Source organism: Hyla sarda, chromosome 6, assembly GCF_029499605.1.
Source record: "Hyla sarda isolate aHylSar1 chromosome 6, aHylSar1.hap1, whole genome shotgun sequence".
NCBI classification, from domain to species: Eukaryota; Metazoa; Chordata; class Amphibia; order Anura; family Hylidae; genus Hyla; species Hyla sarda.
In genome coordinates this window covers 266,609,892-266,626,615 of record NC_079194.1, presented here as the reverse complement: position 1 = coordinate 266,626,615, position 16,724 = coordinate 266,609,892, and the positions used below count along the sequence as shown (strand labels likewise).

At 43.5% G+C, this 16,724-nt stretch overlaps 1 protein-coding gene and 1 pseudogene across 1 annotated transcript in view; one reads left to right on the top strand and one right to left on the bottom strand.

The window, feature by feature from the left end:
• Nucleotides 1-16,724, bottom strand: part of RCOR2 (REST corepressor 2) — a 288,691-nt gene that overhangs the window by 207,905 nt on the left and 64,062 nt on the right. The window lies entirely within an intron of this gene.
• On the top strand, nucleotides 4,551-4,655 carry LOC130278125 (U2 spliceosomal RNA; annotated as a pseudogene).

Sequence of the window (16,724 nt, the reverse complement as noted above, 5' to 3'; positions counted from 1 at the left end):
GAGCCCAGCGGAGACCAGGAGAGCCCAGCGGAGGCCAGGAGACACCATCGGGAGCAACGGGGACACCATCGGGAGCGGCGGGACACGGTCCAGAGGGACGGAGTATGACTTTTTTACATTGCACGAATTCGTCAACATACGATGGATTCGACAAACGATGGCTCGTTTTGAACGAATTACCATCGTATGTTGAGGAACCACTGTACACCATATGTGGTCTGACAAGAGATTTATACAGAGGCAAAACTATGTCCCTGTCATGAGCTCCATGCCTTTCTTGATACATCCCGTGACTTTGTCAGCCTTGGCAGCAGCTGCCTGGAACTGATCACTAAAGTTGAACTTACCACCCACCAGTACCCCCAAGTCCTTTTTGGTAAAAGTTTTACCTAATGTCTTATTATTTAACACATACCGTATATACTCGAGTATAAGCCGAGTTTTTCAGCACGATTTTTCGTGCTGAAAACACCGCCCTCGGCTTATACCCGAGTGATCTCTCCACCCGCAGTGGTCTTCAACCTGCGGACCTCCAGAGGTTTCAAAACTACAACTCCCAGCTTCCTGGGAGTTGTAGTTTTGAAACCTCCGGAGGTCCGCAGGTTGGAGACCACTGCGGCCTTCGACATCATCCAGCCCCCTCTCACCCCCCTTTAGTTCTGTACAGTACTCACCTCCGCTCGGCGCTGGTCCGGTGCTGCAGGACTGTCCGGAGAGGAGGTGGTCCGGTGGGATAGTGGTTCCGGGCTGCTATCTTCACCGGGGAGGCCTCTTCTAAGCGCTTCGGGCCCGGCCCCAGAATAGTCACGTTGCCTTGACAACGACGCAGAGGTACGTTCATTGCCAACGTACTTCTGCGTCATTGTCAAGGCAACGCCTCTATTCCGGGCCGGAAGCGCGGAGAAGAGGCGCCCCCGGTGAAGATAGCAGCCCGGAACCACTATCCCACCGGACGACCTCCTCACCGGACAGTCCTGCAGCACCGTACCAGCGCCGAGCGGAGGTGAGTACTGTACAGAACTAAAGGGGGGTGAGAGGGGGCTGGATGACGTCGAAGGCCGCAGTGGTCTTCAACCTGCGGACCTCCGGAGGTTTCAAAACTACAACTCCCAGCAAGCCTGGACAGCCGATGGCTGCCCGGGCTTGCTGGGAGTTGTAGTTTTGAAACCTCTGGAGGTCCGCAGGTTGAAGACCACTGAGGGCGGATGATGAGAAGAGGATGATGAAAGGGGGGGTGGGATGATGACAAGAGGATGATGAAGGGGGTGTGTGGGATGATGAAGGGGGGGTGGGGATGATGACAAGGGGATGATGAGGGGGGGGGTGTGGGATGATTACAAGGGGATGATGAAGGGGGGTGGGGATGATGACAAGGGGATGATGAAGGGGGGTGGGGATGATAAGGGGATGATGAAGGGGGGTGGGGATGATAAGGGGATGATGAAGGGGGGATGTGTGGGATGATGACAAGGGGATGATGAAGGGGGGTGGGGATGATGACAAGGGGATGATGAAGGGGGGATGTGTGGGATGATGACAAGGGGATGATGACAGGTGATGATGATGAGGGTCTGGATGATGACAGGCGGTGATGATGATGAGGATGTTAATGACGGGTCTGGATGATGACAGGGGGGGATGATGTATTTCCCACCCTAGGCTTATACTCGAGTCAATAACTTTTCCTGGGATTTTGGGTTGAAATTAGGGGTCTCGGCTTATACTCGGGTCGGCTTATACTCGAGTATATACGGTAATTGTACATTTTGTTTTACGGCCCAAGTGCATAACCTTACATTTCTCCACAATCAACTTAATTTGCCATGTCTGTGTCCAAGCCTCCAGCTTCCCCAGATCCCTTTATAATATTAGGTTATCCTCTGTGGTGATCGCCTTACCCAGTTTAGTGTCATCTGCAAATGTAGAGGGATTACAGAGTAGAATTCCTATTAGGTCATTAATAAACATTTTAAAAAGAAGTGGACCCAGTACTGACCCCGGTGGTACCCCACTAGTAACTGTCACCCAACCAGAGTAAGTTCCATTGATACCCACCATCTGCTTTCTGTCACTAAGCCAGTTGCTAACCCATTTACATATATCCTCCCCTAGTCCCAGCATCCTCATTTTATGCATTAACCTTTTATGTGGCACAGTTTACAATCTATAACTGACCTCCTCATAGAAGCTGATCAGATTAGACTGACAGGACCGATCCCGCATAAACCCATGTTAATCCTGTGTCAGAAGTTTTTTTTTTATTAAGATCCTTCAGAATAGCATTGCTCAAAAAAAACTCTAAAATTTTACCCACAACAGATTTAAAACTTACATGCCTATAGTTCCCTGCATCTATTTTTTACCCCTTTTTCAATATTGGTACCACATTTGCTAAGCACCAGTCCTGTGAAACAACCATTGTCACTATAGAACCTTTAATTATAAAGGAATAAGGGTCTGTCTAGCTGGGTACTTAATTTCTGTAAAACCCTGGGATGGATGCCAACTGGCCCGGTGATGTGTGTTTTTATGTTACTAAAGCGGCACCTCACTTTTTTGTTGGGTTAAATATGAGAGATTTGCTGGAGAATTTACTATCCCTTCGCCTGTTTTCGGACATTGAATTTTCTTATGTATATACAGTAGAGAATAAGTCATTTAGCATTTTCCTCATCCTCCTCCACCCTTACACCTAGACTATTTCTTAAAGGGCCAACATTTTCAGTTTTAACTTTCTTATTTTTTATGTAGGTGAAGAATATATTGGGGTTCTTTTTCTTTCTATGACAATTGTTCTCTGTTGCAATTTTTGCTAGTTATAAATATATATATTTTTTGTAAGAGACTTTTTCTCTCCTTATAATTCTTTAATGTTTCCCCATTGCCTTCTTGTTTTAGTAGTCTGAACGCTTTCCTCTTCTTTACTGCTTTCTTAACTGTTTTGGTTAGCCAAATTAGTTTTCTTCTATTTCTAGCACATTTATTCCCGTGGGGATATCTTGTTCACAAGATCTAATTAGGATGCTCTTAAAAGTGTCCAATTCAGCTTGTGTACTTGTATTACTAAGGTCAAGGTCCCAATTTATGCCACTGAGGTCCTCTCAGTTAGTAAAAAGTGGACTTCCTAAAGTTCATTGTTTTTGTAGCCCCACTAGTAGACATTCTCTTATATGATAAACTCCTCTTTAACCAACAGCTCTTCAACCAGAAGCTCAGACCAGAGCACATTTGACACCATTTTGGAAACTACACCCTTCAAATGAACATTTACACCCTCCAAATGTTTGACAGATTTTTGTTACAGTTGGCTGTGAAAATGAAAAATAATTTTCATGGTCCACGGTTCCAAAAATCCTTCGTACACCTGGTAGGTGTAGAAGTTCAGCATACTTCTTGTTATGTTCTTTGGAATACGTTTACAAAATTGTGTCATAGACATATCTTGGGGAGGTTGGGGGGGGTTGTCTGCTGTTCTGGCATCAGGGGGCCTTTGTAAACACAACATGGTCCATGACTTCCTGTTCTGGCACCATGGGGGGTTTGTAAAGGCGACACGGCCCCCCAGCTTCAAATCAAGCCAAATCCTCTCTCCCAAAGGCCAAAGTTGCTCTTTCCCTCCTGAGCCCTGTTGTGTGCCCACACTGCTTCTATTCCTGTGAAACACCTAAAAGGATTAAACTTTCTGAATTTCAATTTGAATACTTTGAGGGGTGCATTTTTTTTATAATGGGGTGATTTATAGGGAATTTTAAGAGAAAGGCCCCTCAAATCCACTTCAAACTGAACATTTTTGTGAACATTTTAAAAAATTACTGCTAAACTTTGAAGCTCTCTAATGTCTTCAAAACCTAAAAACATGTTTACTGTATGATGCCAAAATAAAGTAGACACATTGGCCCATATTAATCAATTAGCCTGAAACCCTAATTTTTTTTTTCCATAGCAACCAACAACAGCTCAACTTTCACTTTGAGCTCAGTTTGTTATGGGAAAAAACAGACAATTATTGTTACAGGCTGATTGATAAATCTCCGCCATAGTATATGTGAATCAATATGTAATTTATTTGTAAAGACCATTTTCCTTACAAGCAGAGCCTTTCAAATGTAGAAAAGATGTAAGTTTTTCCATTTTTAAATGAAATTTTCAAATTTTTCTACTTTTGCTTAACCCCTTAAAGGGGTACTCCGGTGAAAAACATATTTTTTCTTTAAATCAACTGGTGCCAGAACGTTAAACAGGTTTGTAAATTACTTTAAAAATCGTAACCCTGCCAGTACTTAGCTGCTCTATGCTCCACATGTTCTTTTTAAAATGCATTTTCTGTCTGACCACAGTGTTCTCTGCTGACACCTGTCTGTCTCAGGAACTGTCAAGAGCAGGAGCAAATCCCGATAGCATACCTATCCTGCTCCTGACAGTTCCCGAGACAGACAGACGTCAGCAGAGAGCACTGTGGTCAGACAGAAAATAAATTTAAAGAGAAAATAACTTCCTGTGGCGCTGATAAGAACTGGAAGGGTTAAGATTTTTAAATAAAAGTAATTTACATAGCTTCTCAGCCTATTCGCCTAGATCAAGTGCATCTGTTCTTATCAGTTTAATATCTGATACATCCCCTGTCTGGGGACCATATATTAACCCCTTAACCCCTTAAGGACCAGGCCATTTTACACCTTAGGACCGGAGCGTTTTTTGAACATCTGACCACTGTCACTTTAAACATTAATAACTCTGGAATGCTTTTACCTATCATTCTGATTCCGAGATTGTTTTTTCGTGACATATTCTACTTTATGTTATTGGTAAAATTTTGTCGATACTTGCATCGTTTCTTAGTGAAAAATAGAAAAATGCAAAATATTCAATTTTGTCAGCAAATTTTTCAAACTTTGAAGCTCTCTGCTTGTAAGGAAAATGGATATTCCAAATAAAAAAAAAAAAATTTCACAAATACAATATGTCTACTTTATGTTTGCATCATAAAATTGACGTGCTTTTACTTTTGGAAGGCACCAGAGGGCTTCAAAGTTAAGCAGCAATTTTCCAATTTTTCACAAAATTTTCAAACTCACTATTTTTCAGGGACCAGTTCAGGTTTGAAGTGGATTTGAAGGGTCTTCATATTACAAATACCCCACAAATGACCCCATTATAAAAACTGCACCCCCCAAAGTATTCAAAATGACATTCAGTCAGCGTTTTAACCCTTTAGGTGTTTCACAGGAATAGCAGCAAAGTGAAGGAGAAAATTCACCATCTTCATTTTTTATACTCGCATGTTCTTGTAGACCCAATTTTTGAATTTTTACAAGGGGTAAAAGGAGAAAATTTATACTTATATTTGTAGCCTAATTTCTCTTGAGTAAGGACATACCTCATATGTCTATGTAAAGTGTTCGGCGGGCGCAGTAGAGGGCTCAGAAGGGAAAGAGCGACAAGGGGATTTTAGAGAGTATGTTTTTCTGAAATGGTTTTTGGGGGGCATGTTGCATTTAGGAAGCCCCTATGGTACCAGAACAGCAAAAAATCCCCACATGCCATACCATTTTGGAAACTAGACCCCTTGGGGAATGTAACAAGGGGTAAAGTGAACCTTAATACCCCACAGGTGTTTCACGACTTTTGCATATGTAAAAAAAATATATATATTTTTTTCACTAAAATGTGTGTTTCCCCCCAAATTTCACATTTTGCAAGGGTTAATAGCAGAAAATACCCCCCATAATTTGTAACCCCATCTCTTCTGAGTATGAAGGTACCCCATAAGTGGATCTGAAGTGCACTACGGGTGAACTACAATGCTCAGAAGAGAAGGAGTCATATTTGGCTTTTGGAGAGCAAATTTTGGTCGGGGGGCATGTCGCATTTAGGAAGCCCCTATGGTGCCACAACAGCAAAAAACCCTCACATGGCATACCATTTTGGAAACTAGACCCCTTGAGGAACGTAACAAGGAATAAAGTGAGCCTTAATACCCCACAGAGGTATCACGACTTTTGCATATGTAAAAATATATATATATTTTTTCACTAAAATGTGTGTTTCCCCCCAAATTTCACATTTTTGCAAGGGTTAATAGCAGAAAATACCCCCCAAAATTTGTAACCCCATCTCTTCTGAGTATGAAGGTACGCCATAAGTGGACCTGAAGTGCACTACGGGCAAACTACAATGCTCAGAAGAGAAAGAGTCATATTTGGCTTTTGGAGAGCAAATTTTGCTCGGGGGGCATGTCGCATTTAGGAAGCCCCTATGGTGCCAGGACAGCAAAATAACCCCAACATGGCATACCATTTTGGAAACTAGACCCCTTGAGGAATGTAACAAGGGGTACAGTGAGCATTTACCCCCCACTGGTGTCTGTCAGAACTTTGGAACAGTGGGCTGTACAAAATTTTTTATTTGCACAGCCCACTGTTCCAAAGATCTGTCAGACACCAGTGGGGTGTAAATTCTCACTGCACCCCTCATTACATTCCGTGAAGGGTGTAGTTTCCGAAATGGGGTCACATGTGGGTTTTGTGGTTTTTTTGCGTTTGTCAAAACCGCTGTAACAATCAGCCACCCCTGTGCAAAACACCTCAAATGTACATGGTGCACTCTCCCTTCTGGGCCTTGTTGTGCGCCCCCAGAGCACTTTGCGCCCACTTATGTGGTATCTCCGTAGTCGGGAGAAATTGCATTACAAATTTTGGGGGGCGTTTTTCCCTTTTATCTCTTGTCAAAATGAAAAGTATAGGGTAACACCAGCGTGTTAGTGTAAAAAATAAATTTTTTTACACTAACATGCTGTTGTAGACCCCAACTTCACCTTTTCATAAGGAGTTAAAGGAGAAAAAGCCCCCCAAAATTTGTAACACAATTTCTCCCGAGTACGGCGATATCCCATACGTGACCCTAAACTGTTGCCTTGAAATACGACAGGGCTCCAAAGTGAGAGCGCCATGCGCATTTGAGGCCTGAATTAGGGATTTGCATAGGGGTGGACATAGGGGTATTCTACGCCAGTGATTCCCAAACAGGGTGCCTCCAGCTGTTGCAAAACTCCCAGCATGCTTGGACAGTCAACGGCTGTCCGGCAATACTGGGAGTTGTTGTTTTGCAACAGCTGGAAGCTCCATTTTGGAAACAGTGGCATACCGGACATTTTTCATTTTTATTGGGGAGGGGAGGGGGGCTGTGTAGGGGTATGTGTATATGTAGTGTTTTTTTTTACTTTTTATTTTATTTTGTGTTAGTGTAGTGTAGTGTAGTGTTTTTAGGGTACAGTCACACGGGCGGGGGATTACAGCGAGTTCCCGCTGCGAGTTTGAGCTGCCGCGCAAAATTTGCTGCATCGCAAACTTGCAGCCTGATACTCACTGTAAGCCCCCTCCCCATGTGAATGTACCCTGTACATTCACAGGGGGGAGGGGACCTCCAGCTGTTACAAAACTACAACTCCCAGCATGCACAGTTTATCAGTGCATGCTGGTAGTTATAGTTTTGCAACAGCTGGAGGCACACGGTTGGGAAACACCGAGTTAGGAAACAGACAATGTTTCCCAACCAGTGTGCCTCCTGTTGTTGCAAAACCACAACTCCCAGCATTCTCAGGCATGCTGGGAGTAGTAGTTCGGCAACATCTGGAGGACTACAGTTTGCAGACCACTAATACAGTGGTTCCCAATCTGTGCCCTTCCAGATGTTGCAAAACTACAACTCCCAGTATGCCAAAACTGTCCAGGCATGCTGGGAGTTGTAGTTCTGCAACATCTGAAGGGCCAGATGTTACAGAACTACAACTCCCAGCATGCCTGGACAGTAAGGGCATGCTGAGGATGTGTAGTTTTGCAACATCTGGAAGGGCACAGTGGTCTCCAAACTGTGGACCTCCAGATGTTGCAAAACTGCAACTCCCAGCATGCCCAGACGCCAAGGGCCATTTGGGCATGCTGGGAGTTGTAGTATACAGGGTCCCATTACAGCAATGCATGTCGCTTTACGGCGACGTGCATTGCTGTAAAGGGCCCGACCGCGGCTGAAGATCTACTCACCTGTCGCCGCCGCCGCCGCCATCTTCCTCGCCGGGATCCGGGTCTTCAGGGACGAGGTAAGTACCGGGGCTGGTCCCCAGCACTCCCCCGTCCCCCACTGCGTCCTCCCGTCCTCTCCGGACTTCCGGCCGGGCAGGACGGGAGGAAGTAACCGACCCCCCCCCTGCGATTGGTCGGTTAGTTAACCGAAGAATCGCAGGGGATCGGAAGAGGTGGCAGGCTTGCCACCTCGCTCCTATACTTCAGCATGGTCCTGGCTGTCTGTGACAGCCGGGATCATGCGAAATTACCGGGCGGTCGGGTCCCAGAGACCCGATCAGCCCGGTATCGCCGCAGATCGCAAGGGCGATTTCCCTTGTGATTTGCGGCGATCGCCGACATGGGGGGCCTACATGGCCCCCCTCGGCGTTTGCCTTGGATGCCTGCTGAAGGATTTCAGCAGGCATCCAGTTCCGATCTCTGCCCGGCGAGCGGCAGAGATTGGAAATACAACAGGACGTTCTCTAACGTCCTTGGGCATTAAAGCTCAGGTAGTGAGGACGTTAGAGAACGTCCTATGTCCTTAACAGGTTAAGGAACTAGGGCGTATGGATACGCCCTGGCTTCCTGGTACTTAAAGGGGTACTCCGTCCCTAGACATCTTATCCCCTATCCAAAGGATAGGGGATAAGATGTCAGATCGCTGTGGTCCTGCTGCTGGGGAGCCCCGGGATCCCCGCTGCGGCACCCTGCTATCATTACAGCACAGAGCGAGTTCGCTCTGTGCGTAATGACGGACGATACAGGGGACGGAGCAGCGTGACATCAAGGCTCCGCCCCTCGTGACATCACGGCCTGTCCCCTTAATGCAAGTCTATGGCATAGACTTGTATTGAAAGGGGCGTGACGTGATGTCACGAGGGGCGGAGCCGTGATGTAACGATGCTCCGGCCCCTGTATTGCTTGTCATTACGTGCAGAGCAAACTTGCTCTGTGCTGTAATGATAGCGGGGTGCCGCAGCGGGGATCCGGGGCTCCCCAGCAGCGGGACTGCAGCAATCTGACATCTTATCCCCTATCCATTGGATAGGGGATAAGATGTCTAGGGGCGGAGTACCCCTTTAAGGACCCAGGATGTATCCATACGCCGTGGGAATTTCGGTCCCCGCCGCGTACCGGGCAGGGACCGAAAGGGGTGACTGCTGATATCGATCAGCAGGCATCCCGCGCAAATGCCCAGGGGGGGAATTCACACCTGCAATTTGCGCCGATTACGGGTCATACGGGTCTATGGTGACCCGGTGACCAGGAATATAAGGTGGATCGTGGTTGTCTAAGACACCCACGATCCACCTCAAAGGATAGGAGTGAGGTGGCAGGGGTGCCACCCTTCCTATCTCTGCTATTGGTCACCAGAAGCGACGACCAATAGCAGATCGAGGGCAGGGGGTTAACTTTCGGTTTCCCCGTTCTGCCCACCCACAATAGGCCAGGCAGTACGGGGAAACCGAGGAGGACCGACAGCAGAAGATCCACTTACGCATCCGGAAGCTGCGGGCAACGGGGACCGGCGGGCGGCGATGTCATGCGGCTGGCTCGCTGGATCCTACAGAAGCCGGTGAATTGCCTAGCAACATCTGGAGGGCTACAGTCAGACCACTATACAGTGGTCTGTAAACTGTAGCCCTACAGATGTTGCAAAACTACAACTCCCAGAATGCCCAGAGAGCTGTTTGCTGTGTGGGCATGCTGGGATTTATAGTTGTGCAACATCTGGAGGGCCACAGTTTGGAGATCACTGTGCAGTGGTCTCTAAATTGTAGCCCTCCAGATGTTGCAAAACTGCAAATCCCAGCATGCCCAAACAGCAAACAGCTGTGTCTGCATGCTGGGAGTTGTAGTTGTGTACCTCCAGCTGTTGTATAACCAAATCTCCCAGCATAGCCTTCGGCGATCAGTACATGCTGGGAGTTGTAGTTTTGCAACAGCTGGAGGCACACTGGTTGGAAAATACTGCGTTAGGTAACAGAACCTAACTGAAGGTTTCCCAACCAGTGTACTTCCAGCTGTTGCAAAACTACAACTCCCAGCATGCACGGTCGGTCATTAATGCTGGGAGTTGTAGTTTTGAAACAGCTGGAGGTTTGCCCCCCCTCCCATGTGAACGTGCACGGTACATTGACATGGGCAGGTTTACAGTAAGTTTCCTGCTTCAAGTTTGAGGTGCGGCAAATTTTTCGCCGCAGTGCAAACTCCTAGCAGGAAACTCACCGTAAAAACACCAGTGCGATTGTACCATAAAAACACTACACTACCACATAATAAAGGGTAAAACACTACATAAACGGAGCCTCCAGCTGTTGCATAACAACAACTCCCAGCATTTCTGGACAGCCACTGACTGTCCAGGCATGCTAAGAGTTTAGCAACAGCTGGAGGCACCCTGTTTGGGAATCACTGGTGTAGAATACCCCTATGTCCACCCCTATGCAATCCCTAATGTCGTCCTCAAATGCGCATGGCGCTCTCTCACTTCGGAGCCCTGTCGTATTTCAAGGAAACAGTTTAGGGCCACATATGGGGTATTTCTGTACTCAAGAGAAATTGCACTACAAATTTTGGGGTGCTTTTTCTCCTTTTACCCCTTATGAAATGGAAAAGTTGGGGGCTACACCAGCCTGTTAGTGTAAAAAAATTAAATTTACACTAACATGCTGGTGTTTCCCCATGATTTTTATTTTCACAAGCGGTAAAAGGAAAACAATACCCACAAAATTTGGAACACAATTTCTCCCGAGTAAGGAAATACCCCATATGTGGGCGTAAAATGCTCTGCGGGCACACAACAAGGCTCAGGAGTGAGAGCGCACCATGTACATTTGAGGCCTAAATTGCTGATTTGCACAGGGGTGGCTGATTTTACAGCGGTTCTGACATAAACGCAAAAAAATTAATACCCACATGTGACCCCATTTTGGAAACTACACCCCTCACGGAATGTAAAAAGGGGTATAGTGAGCCTTAACACCCCACAGGTGTTTGATGAATTTTCATTAAATTTGGATGGGAAAATGAAAAAAAAAAAAAATGTTCTCACTGAAATGCTGGTGTTACCCTAAATTTTTCATTTTCACAAGGGAAAATAGGAAAAAAGCCCACCAAAATTTGTAACCCCATTTCTTCTAAGAAAATCCCCATATGTGGATGTAAAGCGCTCTGCGGGCGAACTACAATGCTCAGAAGAGAAGGAGCGTCATTGGGATTTTGAAGAGAAAATTTGTCCGGAATTGAAGGCCACGTGTGTTTACAAAGCCCCCATAGTGCCAGAACAATGGACCCCCCCCCCCCCATACACGTGACCCCATTTTGGAAACTACACCCATCGTGTAATGTAATAAGGGGTACAGTGAGCATTTACGCCCCACAGGTGTCTGACAGATTTTTGGAACAGTAGTCCGTGAAAATGAAAAATTTAATTTTTTATTTGCACAGCCCACTGTTCCAAAGATTTGCCAAATGCCAGTGGGGTGTAAATACTGAATGCACCCCTTAATCAATTCTGTGAGGGGTGTAGTTTCCAAAATGGGGTCACATGTGGGGGAGTCCACTGTTCTGGCACCACGGGGGGCTTTGTAAACGCACACGGCCCCTGACTTCCATTCCTAACAAATTCTCTTTCCAAAAGCTCAATGGCGCTCCTCTTCTGAGCATTGTAGTGCGCCAGCAGAGCACTTGACATCCACACATGGGGTATTTCCATACTCAGAAGAAATGTTAGAAATTTTGGGGTTCATTTTCTCCTATTACCCCTTGTAATAAAATTTAGGGGGGGGGGGGAAACAGCATTTTAGTGAAAAACATTTTTTGTCACTTACACATCCAACTTTAAAACAAAAAGTTGTCAAACACCTGTGAGGTGTTAAGGCTCACTGTACCCCTTGTTACATTCCTTAAGGGGTGTAGTTTCCAAAATAGTATGCCATGTGGGTATTTTTTGCTGTTCTGAGGCTTCCTAAATGCAACGTTCCCCCCAAAAACCATTTCGGCAAAATTTGATTTCCAAAAGCCAAATATGATTCCTTATCTTCTGAGCATTGCAGTTCGCACGCAGACCATTTTACGTCCTAACATGGGGCATTTCCATACTTAGAGATGGGGTTACAAATTTTGGGGGGCATTTTTTTCCCCATTACCCTGTGTAAAAATAGAAAATTTGGGGAAAAAACTGCACTTTAGTGAAAAAAAATTTCTTCATTTACACCATCGATTTTAACGAAAAGTCGTCAAACACCTGTGGGCGTTAAGGCTAACTGGACCCCTTGTTACGTGCCTTGAGGGGTCTAGATTCCGAAATGGTATGCCATGTAGGGTTTTCTGCGGTTCTGGTACCATACGGGCTTCCTAAATGTGACATGCCCCCCAAAAACCATTTCAGCTAAATTCACTCTCCAAAATCCCATTGTTGCTCCTTCCCTTCTGAGCCCTCCGAACACTTAACATACACATATGAGGTATCTCCTTACTCGAGAGAAATTGGGTTACAAATTTTGGGGGGCTTTTTCTCCTATTACCACTTGTAAAAATTCAAAAACTGTGTCTACAAGAACATGCGGGTGTAAAAATCGCCGCTGCGGCACCCCGCCATCATTACTGCACAGAGGGAGTTCGCTCTGTGCGTAATGACGGGCGATACAGGGGCCGGAGCAGCGTGACGTCATGGCTCCGCCCCTCATGACATCACGGCCCGTGCCCTTAATGCAAGTCTATGGCAGGGGGCGTAACGACCACCACGCCCCCTTCCCATAGACTTGTATTGACGGGGGCGGGCCGTGACGTCACGAGGGGCGGAGCCATGACGTAACGATGCTCCGGCCCCTGTACTGCCCATCATTACATGCAGAGCGATCTCGCTCTGCGCAGTAATGATAGCGGGGTGCTGCAGCAGCGACCCCCGGGGTCCCCAGCAGCGGGACCCCAGCGATCTGACATCTTATCCCCTATCCTTTGGATAGGGGATAAGATGTCTGGGGGCGGAGTACCCCTTTAAAGATGTTTGAAAAGGCATGAGCATTGAAATAAAATAATTACCAATGCAGAGCCATGCACCACTTGCACTTCTAAGTGCAAGTGGTACATGGCTCTGCATTGGTAATAAATATATAATTGATTAAACAGTATGAAAAAAAATAGATATAAAGATAAGATAATATAAATATATATATGAAATAAGAAAAATATAAATAGGTGAAAAGTTATAAAATAAAAATATATAACATGAAAATGAATATAAATCGTAGTAGAATAAGAAATGTAATATGTAGCGATAATCCAGAACACATGACAAATTACAGAAAAAGATAATAAAAGCAAATGGAAGAATGTGTTATGAATCAGCAGGGGACACAGTGGGCTCCAGTGGCAGTCCTCATTATAGAAAGACAACCAGCGAAACACAGTGAGTCCCCTACAGAAATCCAAACAGTTCAAAGTTAGAGTTCAAACCCTAAGGTTCCAAGGTATCGAATTCATATATTTTCGATATCTTGGAACCTAAGGGTTTGAACTCTAAGGCTGCTTTCACACTATAAAAATACTTCCGTTATGAATGCCCGTTAGGGATTTTGTACCAGCCGTATAACTGCCGATTTCCTAACGGCCGTTAGAAAATCCCATTATAGTCTATGGGATTTTTTTTATAGCCGTTTTAACCCGTTACCACCCCTTATTAATAACGGCGGTTATTTTGTGATGGGCGAATGAACGGGAGAAATAGTGCATGCAATAATTCTCCCGTTACTATCGCCCGTCACAAAATAACAGCCGATAGTTATTTTAACCCACTATCGCCCGTTATTAACTATCGGCTGTTATTTTGTGACGGGCGATAGTAACGGGAGAATTATTGCATGCACTATTTCTCCCGTTCATTCGCCCATCACAAAATAACCGCCGTTATTAATAAGGGGTGGTAATGGGTTAAAACGGCTATAAAAAAAATCCCATAGACTATAATGGGATTTTCTAATAGTTATTTTAACCCACTATCGCCCGTTATTAACTATTAGAAAAATCCCATAGACTATAATGGTATTTTCTAACGGCCATTAGTGATTTTGTACTGGCCATATAACTGCCGATTTTCTAACGGGTGTTCATAACGGAAGTATTTTTATAGTTTGAAAGCAGCCTAACTTTGAACTGTTTGGATTTCTGTAGGGGACTCCCTGTGTTCCGCTGGTTGTCTTTCTATAATGAGGATAGCCACTGGAGACCACTATGTCCCCTGCTTATTCTTCGTGACAACACATTCTTCCACTTGCTTTTATTATCTTTTTCTCTAATTTAGGAGGTCATCTGTTTTCTGGATTATCACTACATATTACATTTCTTATTCTACTACGATGTATATTCATTTTCAAGTTTTATTTTTTTAATTTTAATTTTAATTTATCATTTTTCATCTATTATGTATAATTTTTTATTCTATTTTTTATTATATATTTTTTTTTCATTTATTTTATCTTATTTTTAAATCTATTTTTATTTTCACATTATTAATCTATTATATATACGTCTTTATTTTAAATCTATACCATAGTTTATATATATTTATAGTGTCATCCTATATGTATCAATTAGAATATATGTATCTTATGTCTATGTTGCTCATTATATTTGACAGACCGCAAAACAATTAGGCTTTAAGATATATCATTAACACATGGTAAATCCATTTCTGGTCTTCCTTTCTAAGATGTGACAACCTGTTTCTATTTCTTTTATACACATGTAGTTGTAATTAAAACAAAGTACCGGCTTCATTGATATACACTTCTACTGAGGAAAGGGTCGTTGATATATTTAAGTACCCTGGAATACTATATAACGCATAATTAAAGCACCACTGATATCTGAGATATCCACCTGTGCAAACTGAAAGTCCGGGATCTACAACTTTCACAACCGCATCATTCAACTGCTGCAATCTCGAATTATCCAGCCCATCATTCCTACCATTGACGTCAGACGCCAAGAAACTTCATGATGTCCAGCCACCGGGAATCTGCCAGCTGCTCTCTCCGACACTATAGCAGCATACACCGAGTCTGTGGCATGCAGACCCCAGCTCTGACGGGTGCTTGCCGGCACCAGTTTCTTTGGAAGCTAATTCATCTACATTATGATGTAGGCCTCTATTATGGGTAAGTGAAAACCAGCACTGTGAGTGCCACTACTTTTATGCACTGTTTGTGTCTATTCCAGCTATCCTGTGTGGGTAGCTGGATATTACATTAGTAGAGGTTACATACCCCTTTTCTTGTCCTATTGGACATTACTGCTGGACACCCATTACTGCTGCTGTAGCTCTCATTGTTTACATACTATACATGAGCACTGTTATATCAATTATACCTGTCTTACCACCTTCTTTTTGGATTGGTTATCTGTTTACAATCATTGACCTTGTAAAATGACACTATTTAGTAGCTATATTTGTGATTTTAAAAAGTATTAATAAAATAATTTTGTTTTATCAGTAGTCATGGCTCTAGTGTTTCTCTATAAGTATACAATATTTATTTTCAGAGCTATACTGCAGCATTAGTTCATAGACCCGCAGCGAGTTTTAGACATGGTTCATATACCAGTTGTTTCAATGCACACTATACTACAACGCTGCTATTTTTTGTTGCTAATCTAAAATATACACCTACTCGTTAATATACATCTACTTCTAATATATGGACTTGGACACAATCCATTTTGCCTAATGCACGGACTGTGTTAAATTAATACCGTTCTGAATTATCAAATGCCGAACTATTGAAAGTTCCCTCTTTTTGCATTGTTTTGCAGTGGTGTGACTATATAACCTGTTAAATTAACACCTCCTCACAAGGGCCCTGTGAAAGGAGGATTATTACTTTTATATATTAAATGTATGTGTTTTAATAAATGTTATCATACATTTGAAGCATGGGTTATTTTTCATGTATCAATTTGATAGTACCCTTGAGGTTATGGTTAATTATTTTCTCTTGTTCTATAAATTTAATTTACTCCTAAAGTGTAGGTGTTTAACCATTTTTTACCTCGGCTGGCTAAATTGTGAGCTGCTCCATACTTCTCTTTACAAATCTGTTTAACTTTCTGGCACCAGTTGATAAAAAAAATAAAAATTATAAAAAAATGTTTTTTTCACCAGACCACATGTTTTTCTTCATTTTTGCACTTTGGTTTTTTCCCCCTCACCTCACATTTTCTAAAAATCATAACGCTTAAAATTTTCCACCTACAGACCCATTTGAGGGCTTGTTTTCTGCACCAATAATTGTACTTTGTAAGGACACCAATCATTTCACCACAAAAGCTACGGTAAAACCAAAATAAATAAATCTTTGTGGGGCAAACAAAAAAAAAAAACATTTAGAAAATTTTTGGAGCTTCCAATTCTACACAGTGCACTTTTCTGTAAAAATCGCACCTTATATTTATTCTGCAGATCCATACAATGAAAATGATACCCAACTTATATAGGTTAAAAAAAAATTACTTTTAAAAATTATAACTTTGTATGAAAATTAGCATGTTTAAAAAGGTCTTCTGACCCCTATAACTTTTTTTCTGATGGGACTTTTTGATGATTGCTTTTTTTATATTTTTAGGGTAGGGCACTTATTTAAATTTAAAAAGGGGGTGATTTAA